General features: G+C 49.8%; 1 pseudogene; it reads left to right on the top strand.

The window, feature by feature from the left end:
* The first annotated feature begins 4,938 nt into the window (after positions 1-4,938).
* LOC138301555 (WD repeat-containing protein 3 pseudogene) lies at positions 4,939-7,660 on the top strand (annotated as a pseudogene).
* The last annotated feature ends 6,530 nt before the right edge of the window (positions 7,661-14,190 follow it).

Genomic DNA, 14,190 nt, shown 5'->3' with positions numbered 1-14,190 from the left:
AATATCAATTATTGCAATATTTGACTACTATCCTCAACTCAGAACCAACTATGGCTAATATCTCCCTGCTCCCTGGCAACCATCTGCTGTCCCAGTGCTCCCTGTGGCTCAGTGCGAGAGCCGCCTCCTCCACCGCTGTGCTTCCTGCCCCTTCCTCTCAGGGGCTTCCTCCCTCGCAGGCTTCATCTTCTCCTCACCTAGTACTCTGGCACACCTTAAAAGTGTACAGATCATCTTTTTTTTTCACAGCACTGACTTCTTTTACAAAAAGCACTTCAAAGATCTCTGAAGTATTTTAGTGCTTTATAAGAGCACCAGTTATATTGCACAAAGACACATTTTTTATGGCACTGGGGAGATGACATGATTCGGCCAGGATCACAGGATGCTGAGCTGACGCAGAGACTTAAACCAGGCTGCCCAAGTCAGCAGCTCTTTCCTTTACTTCAAATCTTTATCGTAGTCATCTGCAAGGTGTACAAAAAAGCATTGACAAACACAATAGATGTTGCACAGGTGAAACCTATTGGCTTTGATAACGCTTGTTTTTTATTATTACATATAATACGATATACTGAGGATGTGCGGTGTACAAACACTTCTCCAACATTTGATTTTACTAAAATGTTGTCCATGTAGTATAGCAACTCAGGCCATCCGAAGGGTGCACATTACTCACTTGCCTCTTAGTTCACTATTGGCATTGTCAGGGTGGATGGAAGCATGAATGTTTCAAAATTCATGATAAAAAAACTATTCCTTTAAAAAAATATATGAAGTGAATTAGTTTGATGTACTACTAATACTAAGATGACACAGCTCTGCATGTGAATAAAATACATTTTTTTAATTTTTGAAGAGACTTCTTCATATTTTACGTGTTACAGAATGTCTTTAAAAATGATGGTGGACCAAAGTTAACTGTGCAGGACACCAGATCTGTCCAGGCACTTGGGGCTAATCGGAAAGGAAGCAAAGGAGGGAAAGGAGAGGTGTAGAGAGAGAGAGAGAGAGAGAGAGAGAGAGAGAAAGAGAGAGAATAAATATAAATACAGGAATTGAATGAAGAGAGAAGAGAGGACGACAGAATTAGGCACATGAAAGAAGAACAAGCATTTGCAATGCATTGGGTTTTGCATTTGGTCGAGTTAGAGCTATTAGCGTTGTAAATTCCTAACTGGACTTTTTTTGCCACATAAATTGAAAAATGAAAAGTAAAATAGTTGACCTAAGCAAGCCGATTCAAAGCGCGACAGCCACCATGAGTGTGAAGGAGAGACACAAAAGGAAAAAGATGTTCGCTTGCAGACAAACGTATGGGCAAACGTGCCATTATCCATGAAACAGGGTTGATGGCCAAGGGAGTAACAAAACTGCCCCAAGGAGGAACAAAGGTAAAGCATTTACCAATGATAACAGGATTTTTGAAAGTCAAGGCCATGAATGAGTGCAGTGGGCGTGGTTAAAAGCCCACAGATAGATTACAACATGTTGGAGCGCTTGCGCGCTTGACCTAAAAATGAATGAAGGGGGTGGGACACTATGAAATAAGACTATGAGCAATATTTATACACTGATGGGCAGGGCACTCTGCCACAAATGTGAGAGTGCACCTTAACGCCAAATGTGACAGAGTACACCTTAACTTCCAAAGTAGCTGTTCCTCCACTGTATACAGAGTTGGGGGATACAACATGTTGCCGCCTCTGGCTCCATAGGGCCAAGTCTTTGAAGAACAGCCTGCTTGAATTTGGGCCTTTAGACAATATAGCTAGAACCATCTGCCCTATTTATGGCAGGCTTTCCAACATATTCTTTTCCTGCTGGGCCCGCCAGGAAAAGCCTGGTGGTACTTAAAAATAAGCAAATAAATTACTCCCACATTCTGCGAGAAAACGTCCAGTGTCAGGGACTTTTATTTTAATTTTTTTTAAAGGCAAACTCTAGCTTTAAGAACTTATTTAAGAAAGACAAAAAATGTTGCTGTGCAGGCACACTGAACATTGCACTTGCACAACAAACTTTCAGTGCCTTCAGCAGAGTCACCATGGTGGCTGCCCCTCTGAAGGTACAGAGATCTCTGACTGCCTGGCGCAGATCTTTAAATATGCCAGCAGGTGTCCGCCATGATAGCGCAGTGCATACCTTCGCTGACCTGGCCACATGAACTACAGCCCGCCAATCTCTAAATGAGGCCCTTAGTGAAGAGGGAATAAAGAGAGATGAAAGGGAACGGAGACAAAGAGATGAGACAAGGTAGATGGAGAACAAAGGAACGGGAAAAGTGGCACGAGACACCCGTCTGTTCCCTAGTCTTTGCTAAAATATTAAAGCAGTAGCCCACGCTTCTTGATCCGCTGCTTTTACCTCGCCTCCTTTGCCTGCTGATAAAAGCTGCGGTTTTTCAGGTTCAGGCAATTTGCGTCTGAGGAAGGGTCTTGAAGGTCCCGATTGCTCCATTTAAAGGTGTCATTACCTGCACAGTGCCTTTTTCCCGAGACCGAGCCGACATTAGAAGTTGCGTTTCTCTTTGACAGGGAAAATGAGGAAGAGAAAATAGAATAAGAAAAATATATTAAAGACAGTGGAAGCGAGCATACTCAGGGAGGGGGGAGAGAAGACGACAAAGGTAATGCAGAGAAAATAAAAGTTCAGAGAAACAACCTAAGAGAGGGAAGTGACAGAGAGTAAAAAGACATGAAGCTAGAGAGGTTTATAGCCAGTGCGCAGTAAGCAGAAGAGTTTATCAAGTCCAAGGAAGGACCATGGCGTGGACCCTGCTATATCTGGCTGGAGTGATCCTCCCCTCAGAGAATGTTTCCTTGAAAACTCCTCTAGAGTTAATAGCGGACCAGGAGCACAGCAGAGCGAACCTTCTTCAGAGGTGTGTGCATGGCTCCATGAAGGGCACCATCCTGTACAGGCAATAAACGAGGTTCAGACGTTTTAATCCAAAAGGAAACTTAAAATGTTAACAAATGTGAGACATGACGGATAATAAACGTTTGATCGCAAAAATTCAGTGACCTCCAGAACGTGGCACAAGCATACTTTCAACCATCATATTCTCAAGTGAGATGACACAAACATAGGTTAAAGCTCTTCGAAAAATAAGAAATCCCCAGGGTGATCTAAAGCTCTTTCCCAAGCTCCTAAGAAACATAACCTGTAAAAGGCAATCCCAAAAGGCAAACGGGGGTAAAAGGCTGTGAAGAAGATGCCAGAACTCACCCTGGGCTCCAGGTGTCTCAGGGTGGCCCAGGGAGGGAGGAGAGAAACCTGTATCTACTGATTAGATGCTGACGGGTCCACACACGTGAAGATGCTCTCTACGACGGTACTCGTGTCCAGGGTCCCAGGGCCCATGATCAGGCATTAATGTGAGCTGCTTCCAATGGATGTCTCTGGGTAGAAGTATGGCCCACTGAAAGATAACTGCTGTGTTTTTATCGATTTATCTTGTTCTTTATCACTAAATATGGGGGCATCTAACCCCTACATTTTGGGTGCCTTCCCCCAACAAAGACTCACATACAGTGATGTCTAGGGAAGATCTTCTCAGGGTCACCACACCAACCAACCCAAGTGCCTTTGCTGTGGTAGGTTTGCTGGAGCAGTGTCTCGCTCTAAGCACTACACTCATCCCCCAGCAGCAGATTGTAATTGTAGTTTTATTTATATAGCGCTTACTACCCCGATGAGGTGTTGAAGAGCTTTTCGGCGAGTAGCACTCTACTCCGGAACCCAAAAAGGAATAGTGGAGGATTAGTACAGGGAATAATGAGTTAATTTGAGAGGTGTCTGTTATTTGGATTGGATTGAATAGGATAATGGAGGGGTAGAAGAGGGAAGATTCTAGTAAAACGATAGATGGGGGAGGGAAGAGTCTCTAGAAATGAAATAGGGAGATTGTATTAGTAAAATGAGGTTTGGGATGAGCCAAAGGAGGGATACATGAGGGACGAATTTAGAAAGGGCTGTTTGAGATATAATAGTGGTAAAATGAGGTTTGGGATGATCTGAGGAGGGGTAGAGGAGGGAAAAGTCTAGAAAGGGTTATTTTGGAGATCATAATAGTAGAATGAGGTTTGGGATGAGTCGGAGAGTGAAGGCAGATGATATATTGAGAGAGGTATAGGTTGAGATATGGTGTGGTGCATTGTATAGAGTCAAAGTTATTATTTTTTTGCAGTAGGAGTAAAGTAATAAATATAAAGACACATAAGAACATAGAGAGTGTCTACATGTATAATGAAGAGAACATATTGAGATTTAAAGTAATATTTTGTAAACTCAGACTTTCAGGTGTTGCTGTATATTAAGCTTATTTATTTGTGAATTTTTATAACAATTTAGTTTATATTTTTCTCAGTATTTAAATAGTGAAGCACTTGTAGAAAAAATAGTTATGATACGATTTACATATTGTGGTAGATAAATGCAACAGAGTCCCTTAACCATCTTTTCAAATAACTTATATGAAAAGTAGTAAGTGACCTATATCTATGTTAAACATTGAATTGCATATATATATATATATATATATATATATATATATATATGTGTGTGTGTGTGTTACCTAGTGGTGGTCACCATTAGGTAGTCATAGTTAGGACCTAGTTGCTATAGAAAAAATGTTTTTTTTATTTGCCTATATCTGTGGTGCCGGTTGGCGAATCTTCACAAAGTGTTGCAAAAAACCTCTACGCTCACCTCAGCTGCTGTGTGGAAAGTTTTGGGGTGATCTGTCAAGCAGGGGCCGAGAAAAAGGGGGGTTCCAAAATGCATTTTTCTCGTTCATTTTTCCATAGGGATTTTGAACAGCAATCGCGCCAAAACCACTGGATGGAATTACACTAAATTTGGCAGAAAGGTAGCTCTTGAAAAAGGCCTTTTTGTTATTTGGTGTAAATCTATTCAGCAGTTTTAGGGAAGTTAATGGAAATCCAAATTTGTATATCAAGGGACCTACGCAAGAGCGAGAAGGTTCTCATCCTTCCGGGGTTGAAGGAGGAGGTCACCTACCTGTGTCCATCACCCAACGGACTCTTCCTTGCTGTTGGCTATGAGCATGGCTCCATCCGGATCTTCAATCTCTTGAGTGGCGAAAGCATTATAACCTTCAATGGGCATAAGGCCACTGTCACCACCCTGAGCTTTGATCACCAGGGAGGAAGGTTGGTCTCCGGCTCCAAGGACACCAATGTTATTGTCTGGGACGTCATCAACGAGAGTGGTTTATACAGACTGAAGGGACACAAGGATGTGGTCACTCGGGCGCTCTTCCTGCGAGAGAGAGAAGAACTTGTTGGTTACCACTGGCAAAGATACCCTGGTCAAATGGTGGGACCTGGACACCCAGCACTGTTTCAAAACAATGGCGGGGCACCACAATGAGGTCTGTGGACTGGCTGTGTTGTCAGATGAGAGAAGGATCCTCACAGGCTCGGCAGACAGCGAGCTCAGGGCGTGGAACATCACATATCCATCAGAGGAGCAAAGGGACCTTGCTGCACCTGAGATCAAGAAATCCAAAGGACCATCCGCTGGTCGAAGAAGATGCAGAAGAAGTGGATGAGATACATGAAGAGCGAATCCTGAGCTGCCAGAAGACGGGCGCCATCATCCGCGAGGGCAGAGACCGAGTGGTCAGCCTTGTCACAGACCGCACAGGCCGGTTCTAGCCTGCCAGGGTAACGATGCTGTGCTTGAAGTATTTTCCATCCTTCATGAGGATGAAATTAGCAAGAAGTTGGAAAAGAAGATGAAGAGGGCAAAGAAAAAGGCCAAGCAGAAGGCGTCCGAGGAGGAAAATGAGGATGCAGAGATCACAGTCAAAAGCATGCTCCAGCCCCAGATCCTGCGACTCCTCAATATCAAAGCCTCCTGAAAAATCAAATCCTTTGACTTAATCATGTGCCCCAAGGGGGATGTGAGGGCTGTGCTGCTGCTTCAGAACAACTGCCTGGAAGTGTATAACATCAGTCTGTCGGCCAAGACCCCCGAGTGCTCCCGGGTGGCCCAGGTGACGCTGGCAGGTCACCGCAGTGATGTCCGCACACTGGCCTTCAGCTCAGACAACATCACCATCCTTTCAGCCTCTGCAGAGACCGTGAAGATCTGGAACAGGTTCACATTGCAGTGCATCTGAGCAATGCCCTGTGAGTATGCTCTCTGCTCACTTTTTGTGCCAGGGGACCGGCAGGTCATCGTGGGGTCCAAGTCAGGACAGCTGCAGATATTTTACCTGGAGTCTGGGAACCTACTGGAGGTGGTGGCAGCTCACAATGGAGCCATTTGGTCTATCTCCCTTTCTCCAGGCCAGCGAGGATTTGTCACAGGCGGGGCAGATATATGTGTCAAGTTTTGGGATTTCAAACTTGTGATGATGAGGCGGATGCACAGAACAGTCGGAGACTGAGAGTGAAGCAGACCCGCATCCTGCAGCTGGACGAGGATGTTCTCTGCGTGCGCTACAGCCCCAGCCAGAGATTACTAGCTGTCTCCTTGCTGGACTGCACTGTGAAAATCTTCTATATGGACACACTAAAGTTCTTTCTCTCTCTGTACTGACACAAGCTTCCCGTCCTCTGCATTGATGTATCCCATGACAGTGCCCTGATTGCCACCAGCTCGGCAGACAGAAATGTCAAGATCTAGGGGCTGGACTTCGGGGACTGCCACTGCTCCCTCTTCACTCATGAGGACAGTGTGATGTTCCTGCAATTCTCACCCAAGTCTCACATTTTTTTCACTGCTGGAAAGGACCGTAAAATTAAGCAGTGGGACGCGGACAAGTTTGAGCAGATTCAGACTCTTGAGAGACGTCACCTCGAGGTCTGGTGTTTGGCAAGCAGTCCTAATGGAGACCACATTGTGTCTGCCTCCCACGACAAGTCGCTGCATCTTTGGGAGCAGACGCGAGAGCCACTCATCCTAGAAGAGGAGCGCGAGATGCAGAGGGAGGCGGAGTTTGAAGAGAGTGTGTCGAAGGGTGGTGACCCCGTGGTTTCTGGTGAGACAAAAGGAGAAACGGGTCTGGCTGCAAAGAAGACAATTGAAACAGTGAAAGCTGTGGAGAGGATCATGGAGGCCATTGAGCTGTACCGGGAGGAGTCCAGGAAGAGGCAAGAGCACAGTGCCATGCGCCGGGCAGCAGAGAAGGAGATTCCTCTTCCAATCCACCCAATTCTTCAGGCGTATGGCAACGTCACGCCATCCACCTATGTCCTTGTGGTTTTTAAGAAAGTGAAGTCCAGCAAGCTGGAGGAGTCGCTCCTGGTGCTGCCGTTCTTGTATGTCCTGGACTTGCTGACTCTCTTTAATGAATGCAACCAGCTGGGGCTTGAACTGGAACAAGTCTGCTGCTGCCTCTACTTCGAGGTCCGGATACACTTTGGTCAGATCACCAGCAACCAGATGCTCCTGGGTGTGATAGAAAGTCTGAAGATGACCACGATCGCAAAGGTTGGCCAAGTCAAGGACGTGCTGGGCTTTAACATGGCTGGACTTCAGTTCTTGAAATGAGAAATTGAGTCCAAGGAAGAGGTGACATTCTTTGCAGATGCAACAGACCGCTTCGAAGAGAAGAGGTGGAAGAGGAAGAAGAAGGAGAAACTGGTTCTGGTCATGGTTTAGTTATTTGTCTCTCTCGCCTGGACTCGTCAGGGCTGTATCAATGTTTTGAGTACATTACTACTGTGTGTGGAGGCTTCACGCTCTTGCGCCCTCAGACATGGACTTTACGGCTGATGTGAAGGTGACATGGAAGGATCCAGCTCTGTCAAAAGGTGGTGAGATACAGCAGCAGGAGTAATGGATGAGGGTGATCCTCTTTTTTTACCTGGTGTCCAGGTCCTGGCAGAGGCTCCAGAGCGCATCATCCTTCTAAACGTCGCAGAACCACTGTTCCATGTCTTGATATTTCAGATGTCTAGCCGCAATGAAAAGATACTTGTTGCTGGGAACAGGCTTGAGATTTTGATTGTTCATCGCCATGTATTAGAGTCTTGTCTTAAACTGAAAATAGCAAAATCCATATTCTGTCTGCAGTGGCTGATGTAAGATGTTGGTCTAACTGAAGCTAATCCCATGTCATCCATGAGTTGTTTTCTTTTTTGAACCAATTTTATTGTTTTTATTCATGAATAATACAACATCATTGATAATATCAATGTAATATTTGCGGTAACATTTTTGACAAAAAAATATGTTTTTCATTCTATTTCCTAACTATAACGTCCCTGTAACCTATGTTTTTTCCAGTGAAAAAAAAAATATATATATATGTATATATACACATACTTTTGTAGTGTATCTTAAGGAGCCCTCATCCAACATTAAGAGATGGGCTCAATAATTAAGGATCTTCTGTTTATACTTAAAACGTATATTAGTGAGACCCAATTCTAGCCCCAAGGCACAATTCACAGAGCCTCTGGGCAACTCAAGCCGTCTTTTCCAGGTGTTAGTTAAAAAAAAATCTGCAAACACTATGGTGCTCATTACAACCCTGGCGGTCGGTGTTAAAGCGGCGGTAAGACCGCCAACAGGCCGGCGGTAACAAAATTGCAATTACGACCGTGGCGGAAACCGCCAACAAAGACAGCCACTTTAACATTCCGACCGCCGCGGCGGTACAGACAAACAGCTTGGCGGTCACCTTCAACAGACAGGCGGAAGACAAAGTAACGCCCACAGTATCACAACCTACCAATCTGCCACCTTTTCCGGGGCGGATTCACCGCGGATAAAAATACGGCAGAAACAGGATTTTGAAGGGAAAATGCTCACCTCTACACACCCCACGAGGAACCAGGACACCATGGGCACCCTCACCCACTACAACACACACACTAATACATATTGATACATGATAGTTACACCCCGCAAAACCCCCCGAAGAATGCAAAGACAAAAGAAAATGAGTGTATCCATTGTAATATATTAAAATCAAGTACGCAAAAATATATATATACACCATAAACAAAATATACACCAAGCTTAGTAGTCCAGGTAGTGCTCCAATGAAGTCCGTGGAACACTGGGCCCACACGGTATGGGCGAGGCCCACACAAGATCCCCGACCATGATGGAGAGAACACTGTAGGGGCATCAGAGAGCAAGAAAACAGGCACCTCAGGGGGAGGGAATAGGGGGGCACCTCAGCCGGATGAGTGCACGACGCCAAATCCACAAGAGGGTCACATGGCCACTGTTCCATCCTGGGGAGTGCAAAGCCACAGTCTCTCAAGTCTATACAGTTGGTGGGTTGCCCACTGTTCAATCCTGGGGAGGGCAAAGCCACAGTCTTCCAAGTCTATACAGTGGGTGGGTTGCCCACTGTTCCATCCTGGGGAGTGCAAAGCCACAGTCTCTCAAGTCTCTACAGTGGGTGGGTTGCCCACTGTACCATACTGGGGAGTGCAAAGCCACAGTCTCTCAAGTCTGTACAGTGGGTGGGTTGCCCACTGTTCCATCTTGGGGAGTGCAAAGCCAAAGTCTCTCAATTCTCTACAGCGGGTGGGTTGCCCACTGTACCATCTTGGGGAGTGCAAAGCCACAGTCTCTCAAGTCTATAGAGTGGGTGGGTTGCCCACTGTTCCATCGTGGGGAGTGCAAAGCCACAGTCTCTCAAGTCTATTCAGTGGGTGGGTTGCCACAGTCTCTCAAGTGGATGACAGTCTCCACTGGTTCTGGAGGGGGCTCTGTGCCCAGAGTGCTTCATCCTGCTAAGGACAGAGGTAGAGGATGCATCTCTCCACTGGTTCTGGAGGGGGCATGGTGCCCAGAGTGCTTCATCCTGCTCGTGACGGACTCAGTAGCGTCAGTGCCCTTGGCGCTCATGGGCCAGCGGTGCTTGAGGTGGCAGTGCCCTGTTCAGCGGTGCTTGGAGCGGCGGTGCCCTGTTCAGCGGTGCTTGAGGCGGCGGTGCCCTGTTCAGCGGTGCTTAGAGCGGCGGTGCCCTGTTCAGCGGTGCTTGGAGCGGCGATGCTTGGAGTGGCGATGCCCTGTTCAGCGGTGCTCTGTTCAGCGGTACTTGGAGCGGCGGTGCCCTGTTCAGCGGTGCTTGAGGCGGTGGTGCCCTGTTCAGCAGTGTTTGGAGCGCCGGTGCCCTGTTCAGCGGTGCTTGAGGCGGCGGTGCCCTGTTCAGCGGTGCTTGAGACGGCGGTGCCCTGTTCAGTGGTGCTTGAAGCGGCGGTGCCCTGTTCAGCGGTGCTTGAGGCGGTGGACTCCTTTGCAGTGACTCAGCTGCTGGCGGTCCTCTCTGTCCCAGCAGGGCTTGTGCTGGCGGTCCTCTCTAGCCCAGTGGGGCTTGTGCTGGTGGTCCTCTCTAGCCCAGCGGGGCTCATGCTGGCGGTCCTCTCTAGCCCAGCGGGGTGGGGCTGGTGGTCCTCTCTGTCCCAGCGAGGATGATGGCGGTGGCCTCCTGGCCAGGGGGGATGATGGCTGTGGCCTCCTGGGCAGTGGGGATGATGGCTGTGGCCACCTGCGCAGCGGGGATGATGACGGTGGCCTCCTGGCCAGCGGGGATGATGATGGTCTCCTCCGCCATGCTGCTCTTCCCAGACTTTCCTGGTTTCTTGTGGCCCTTGCTCACCTTGGAAGGTGTCGCAGCTGACTCCACACTCCCACCGGGACCCCTGGGAGCGGCTTTGGTGGCTGGAGTCTTCCCCCTCTCCCGCCGGGCACTGGCCAACTTTTGATGCTTGACAGGTGGGGGACTGTCCGTGCTGTGGCTCCGTGCCACACTGGCTGCCCTGGTGGCCGGTGCACTCCAGATTCCGGTGACTCCAGGCACCACTGGTCCCAGAGATGTTGTGGCAGAGGTGCTAGTTCGGGACCTAGGAGACGGACGGGGTGGGGGAGGTGTGGGAAAGAGGTAAAGGTTGGACAGGAAACGTTTTTTGGAGACACTGGGACAGGAAGCTGGAGGCAGTTTGGGAGTGGAGGAAGAGGTCCTGCTTGTAGGAGGTGTTCGTTTGCTGACTTTGGGTGAAGGTGCATGGGCTGGAGGCTGTCATGAGGTGGATGGCTGTTGGGTGGGTGTGTGCCTGCGTTTGTGTATCTTGGGAGGTGGCGTCACAGACACACTGGGAGAGGACACAAGGGACGTGTGAATGGTAGTGGGGGTGGTGACTGCACGTGAGCGGGGTGTGGTGGTGGGTGTGCTGGTGATGGCAGTAGTGGCTGTAGATGTAGTGCATGCAGGTGTGAGTGTAGATGAGACTGGGAGGGAGGAGGGAGACGAGGAGGAGGGGGACCCAGTGGAGGCAGTGGATGTTGGTGTGTCTGCATGTGTGTGATGCTTGCGTGAGTGCCTGTGGGATGTGTGGTGCTTATGTTTGCCTGAGCTTCCCTTGTGTGTTGAGGTGTGTGCATGCTGGTCTGTAGGTGTGCTTGTGATAGGTTGGGGTACAGGGGATTGGGTCTGGGTGGAGGAAGTTGGAGGGGGGAGGCTAGACACAGGACAATGGCTGCCATCAGTGCTGAGGCCAGAATCTGAAAAGCTCGCTGAAGGGCCGCCTGACCAGAATGAATGCCCTCCAGGAATGCATTGGTTTGTTGCAACTGCCTTTCTACACCCTGGATGGCATTCAAAATGGTAGACTGCCCAACAGTGAGGGACCTGAGGAGGTCAATGGCCTCCTCACTGAGGGCAGCAGGGGTGACTGGGGCTGAGGTGCCTGGGGCAAAGGTGATGCCCTCCCTCTGGGGTGAGCGGGCACAGGGCAAAGGCTGAGGGGCTGCTGGGAGGGCGGTGCTGGTAGGGGGGGTGGCGGCTGTACCTGTAGATGGGGGGGCACAGATGTTGCCGCCACCATAAGGGAGCTCCCATCAGAGGTCGAGTCCATGTCGCTGGTCTCAGCTCCTGTCCTAGCCGTGGAGCTCCCCTCGCCCTCTGTCCCACTGATGAAGTCCGAGTCCGTAGTGTGGCCCTCCATGGCCATGTGGGATGCAGCCCCCTCGTGCTCCGGTGCCACTGCTCCTCCGCCTGATGATGCTAATGCACACAAGAACAGGGAGACCACAAAAAGGGGGTGGACGACAGAAGAAAGACATGTTGAGTGCATACATTACCGCTACCTTTGGTGGACACGACAGACTCAGAAGCCCTCTGCACTACGCCGCGCTCTTGGGCTCCACTGTTCAATCCCTGGGAAATGGCCTACTAAGCTATGGACGACATCTGCACACATGGATGACACAGGGGCATGACTAGGTGTACTTGGCACTCTACAGAGGTGGGGTGGGGTGCCACATGGCCTGCCTTACGGAGGGACCTTGCCTACGAAACTCGCCCTTGCCTAGGGAAACCCACAGCCCACCTCCCCCACCCAGACACCTCCACTGTGCGCAAAATCTGCAGGATGAGAGTGTACTCGCCCCTTTGTGGCTGCTGTGATGCCCTCAAGCGCCCATCCAACTCCGGGTACGCCACCGCCAGGATCCTGAACATTAGGGGGGTCATGGTGCGACGGGCACCCCTCCCACGTTGGGAGGCCATCCCCAGCTGAGCCTCTGCCGTCTTCTTGCTCCAGCGGCGAATGTCCTTCCATCATTTCCGGCAGTGGTTGCTCTGTCTGTGGTAGACCCCCAGGGTCCGGACGTCCTTAGCGATGGCACGCCAAATATCTTTTTTCTGGTGGCCGCTGACCTACATGAATTGAAGAGAAACTTATTACCAACTGCACCGTCACAGTCATTGGCCCCCATCCCTACCCTTGCCACGTGGCACATGTACTCACCGTCGTTTCATGCATGCCGCAATCTCCCCCCCCCCTTCTTACATCCACCCCACTCCACACAGGCATAGCCCATACAGCATGCTCCCAGTGTACTTACCTGTTTGTCTGGAGGACCGTAGAGTAGCGTGTACTGGGGGAGGACCCCGTCCACGAGTTTCTCCAACTCCTCCGATGTGAAGGCAGGGGCCCTTTCCCCAGACACTCGAGCCATTGGGGGTCATTCCAACCCTGGCGGTCGGTGTAAAAGCGGCGGCCAACCCGCAAACAGGCAGGCGGCCAAAAAAATGGAATTCCGACCCTGGCGGGAACCGCCAACACAGCCCGCCACTTTAACACTCCGACCGCCACGGCGGTACAGACAAGCAGCGCGGCGCTCACCGCCAACAGACAGGCGGCAGACAATGTACCGCCCACCCTATCACAACTCACCAATCCGCCACCTTTTCCGGGGCGGGAGCCCCGCCTATAAAAACACGGCGGAAACAGACTTCGAACGGGAAAACGCTCACCTCTACCCACTCCACGAGGAATCTGGACAGCATGGAACCCGAACTACACATCCTACCAGCTATTGTCTACCTGCTCCTCTACCAGGAGCACGAACGCCGGCGCAGAAGACAACGGTGAGTACTGCACCTACGACACAGGGGAGGGGGGAGGCAAAAAATTACGGGGACACACATACGCCACACACCCACCCCCACCCTCACCCACTACAACACACACATCAATGCAGAGCAACAAGTCAGAGTGACACCCCCCAACCCCCCGGAAGAATGCAAAGACAAAATAAAATGATCATTAAAAATGAAGTATATTATAGCATAATTGAAGTTAAGTGAAATATGAAATATATAAATAAAATATATTACATCATGAACAATATATACATAGGTCAAAAGTCCGGGCCATATTGGCTATCATCCATTGTTCGTGGGCCAATGGGCCTAAACACATGGGCAAAGCCCACCCACGAGACCCGATTCCATTGGAGAGAACACTGCAGGGGCATCAGTTAGTAAAACTACAGGCACCTCAGGGGGAAGGGAAGGGGGGCACCTCAGCCAGTTGAGTCCACGACGCCAGATCCACGAGGGGCCTCCATGGCCACTGTACCATCCTGGGGAGTGCAAAGCCACAGTCTCACAAGTCTCTACAGTGGGTGGGTTGCCCACTGTACCATCCTGGGGAGTGCAAAGCCAAAGTCTCTCAAGTCTCTACAGTGGGTGGCTTGCCCACTGATCCATCCTGGGGAGTGCAATGCCACAGTCCATCAAGTGGATTACAGACTCCACTGGTTCTGGAGGAGGCATGGTGCCCAGAGTGCTTCGTGAAGCCCTGTCCGACACAGATCCGGCCCTGCCAATGGGCCAGCGGTGCTTGAGATGAAGGGCCCAGCAGAGCGGTGCTTGAGATGAAGGGCCCAGCGAAGCGGTGCTTG

Source organism: Pleurodeles waltl, chromosome 6 (genome assembly GCF_031143425.1).
Source record: "Pleurodeles waltl isolate 20211129_DDA chromosome 6, aPleWal1.hap1.20221129, whole genome shotgun sequence".
Taxonomy (NCBI): domain Eukaryota; kingdom Metazoa; phylum Chordata; class Amphibia; order Caudata; family Salamandridae; genus Pleurodeles; species Pleurodeles waltl.
Note: the sequence above shows the minus strand (reverse complement) of the source record. Positions and strands in the feature narration are given on the sequence as shown.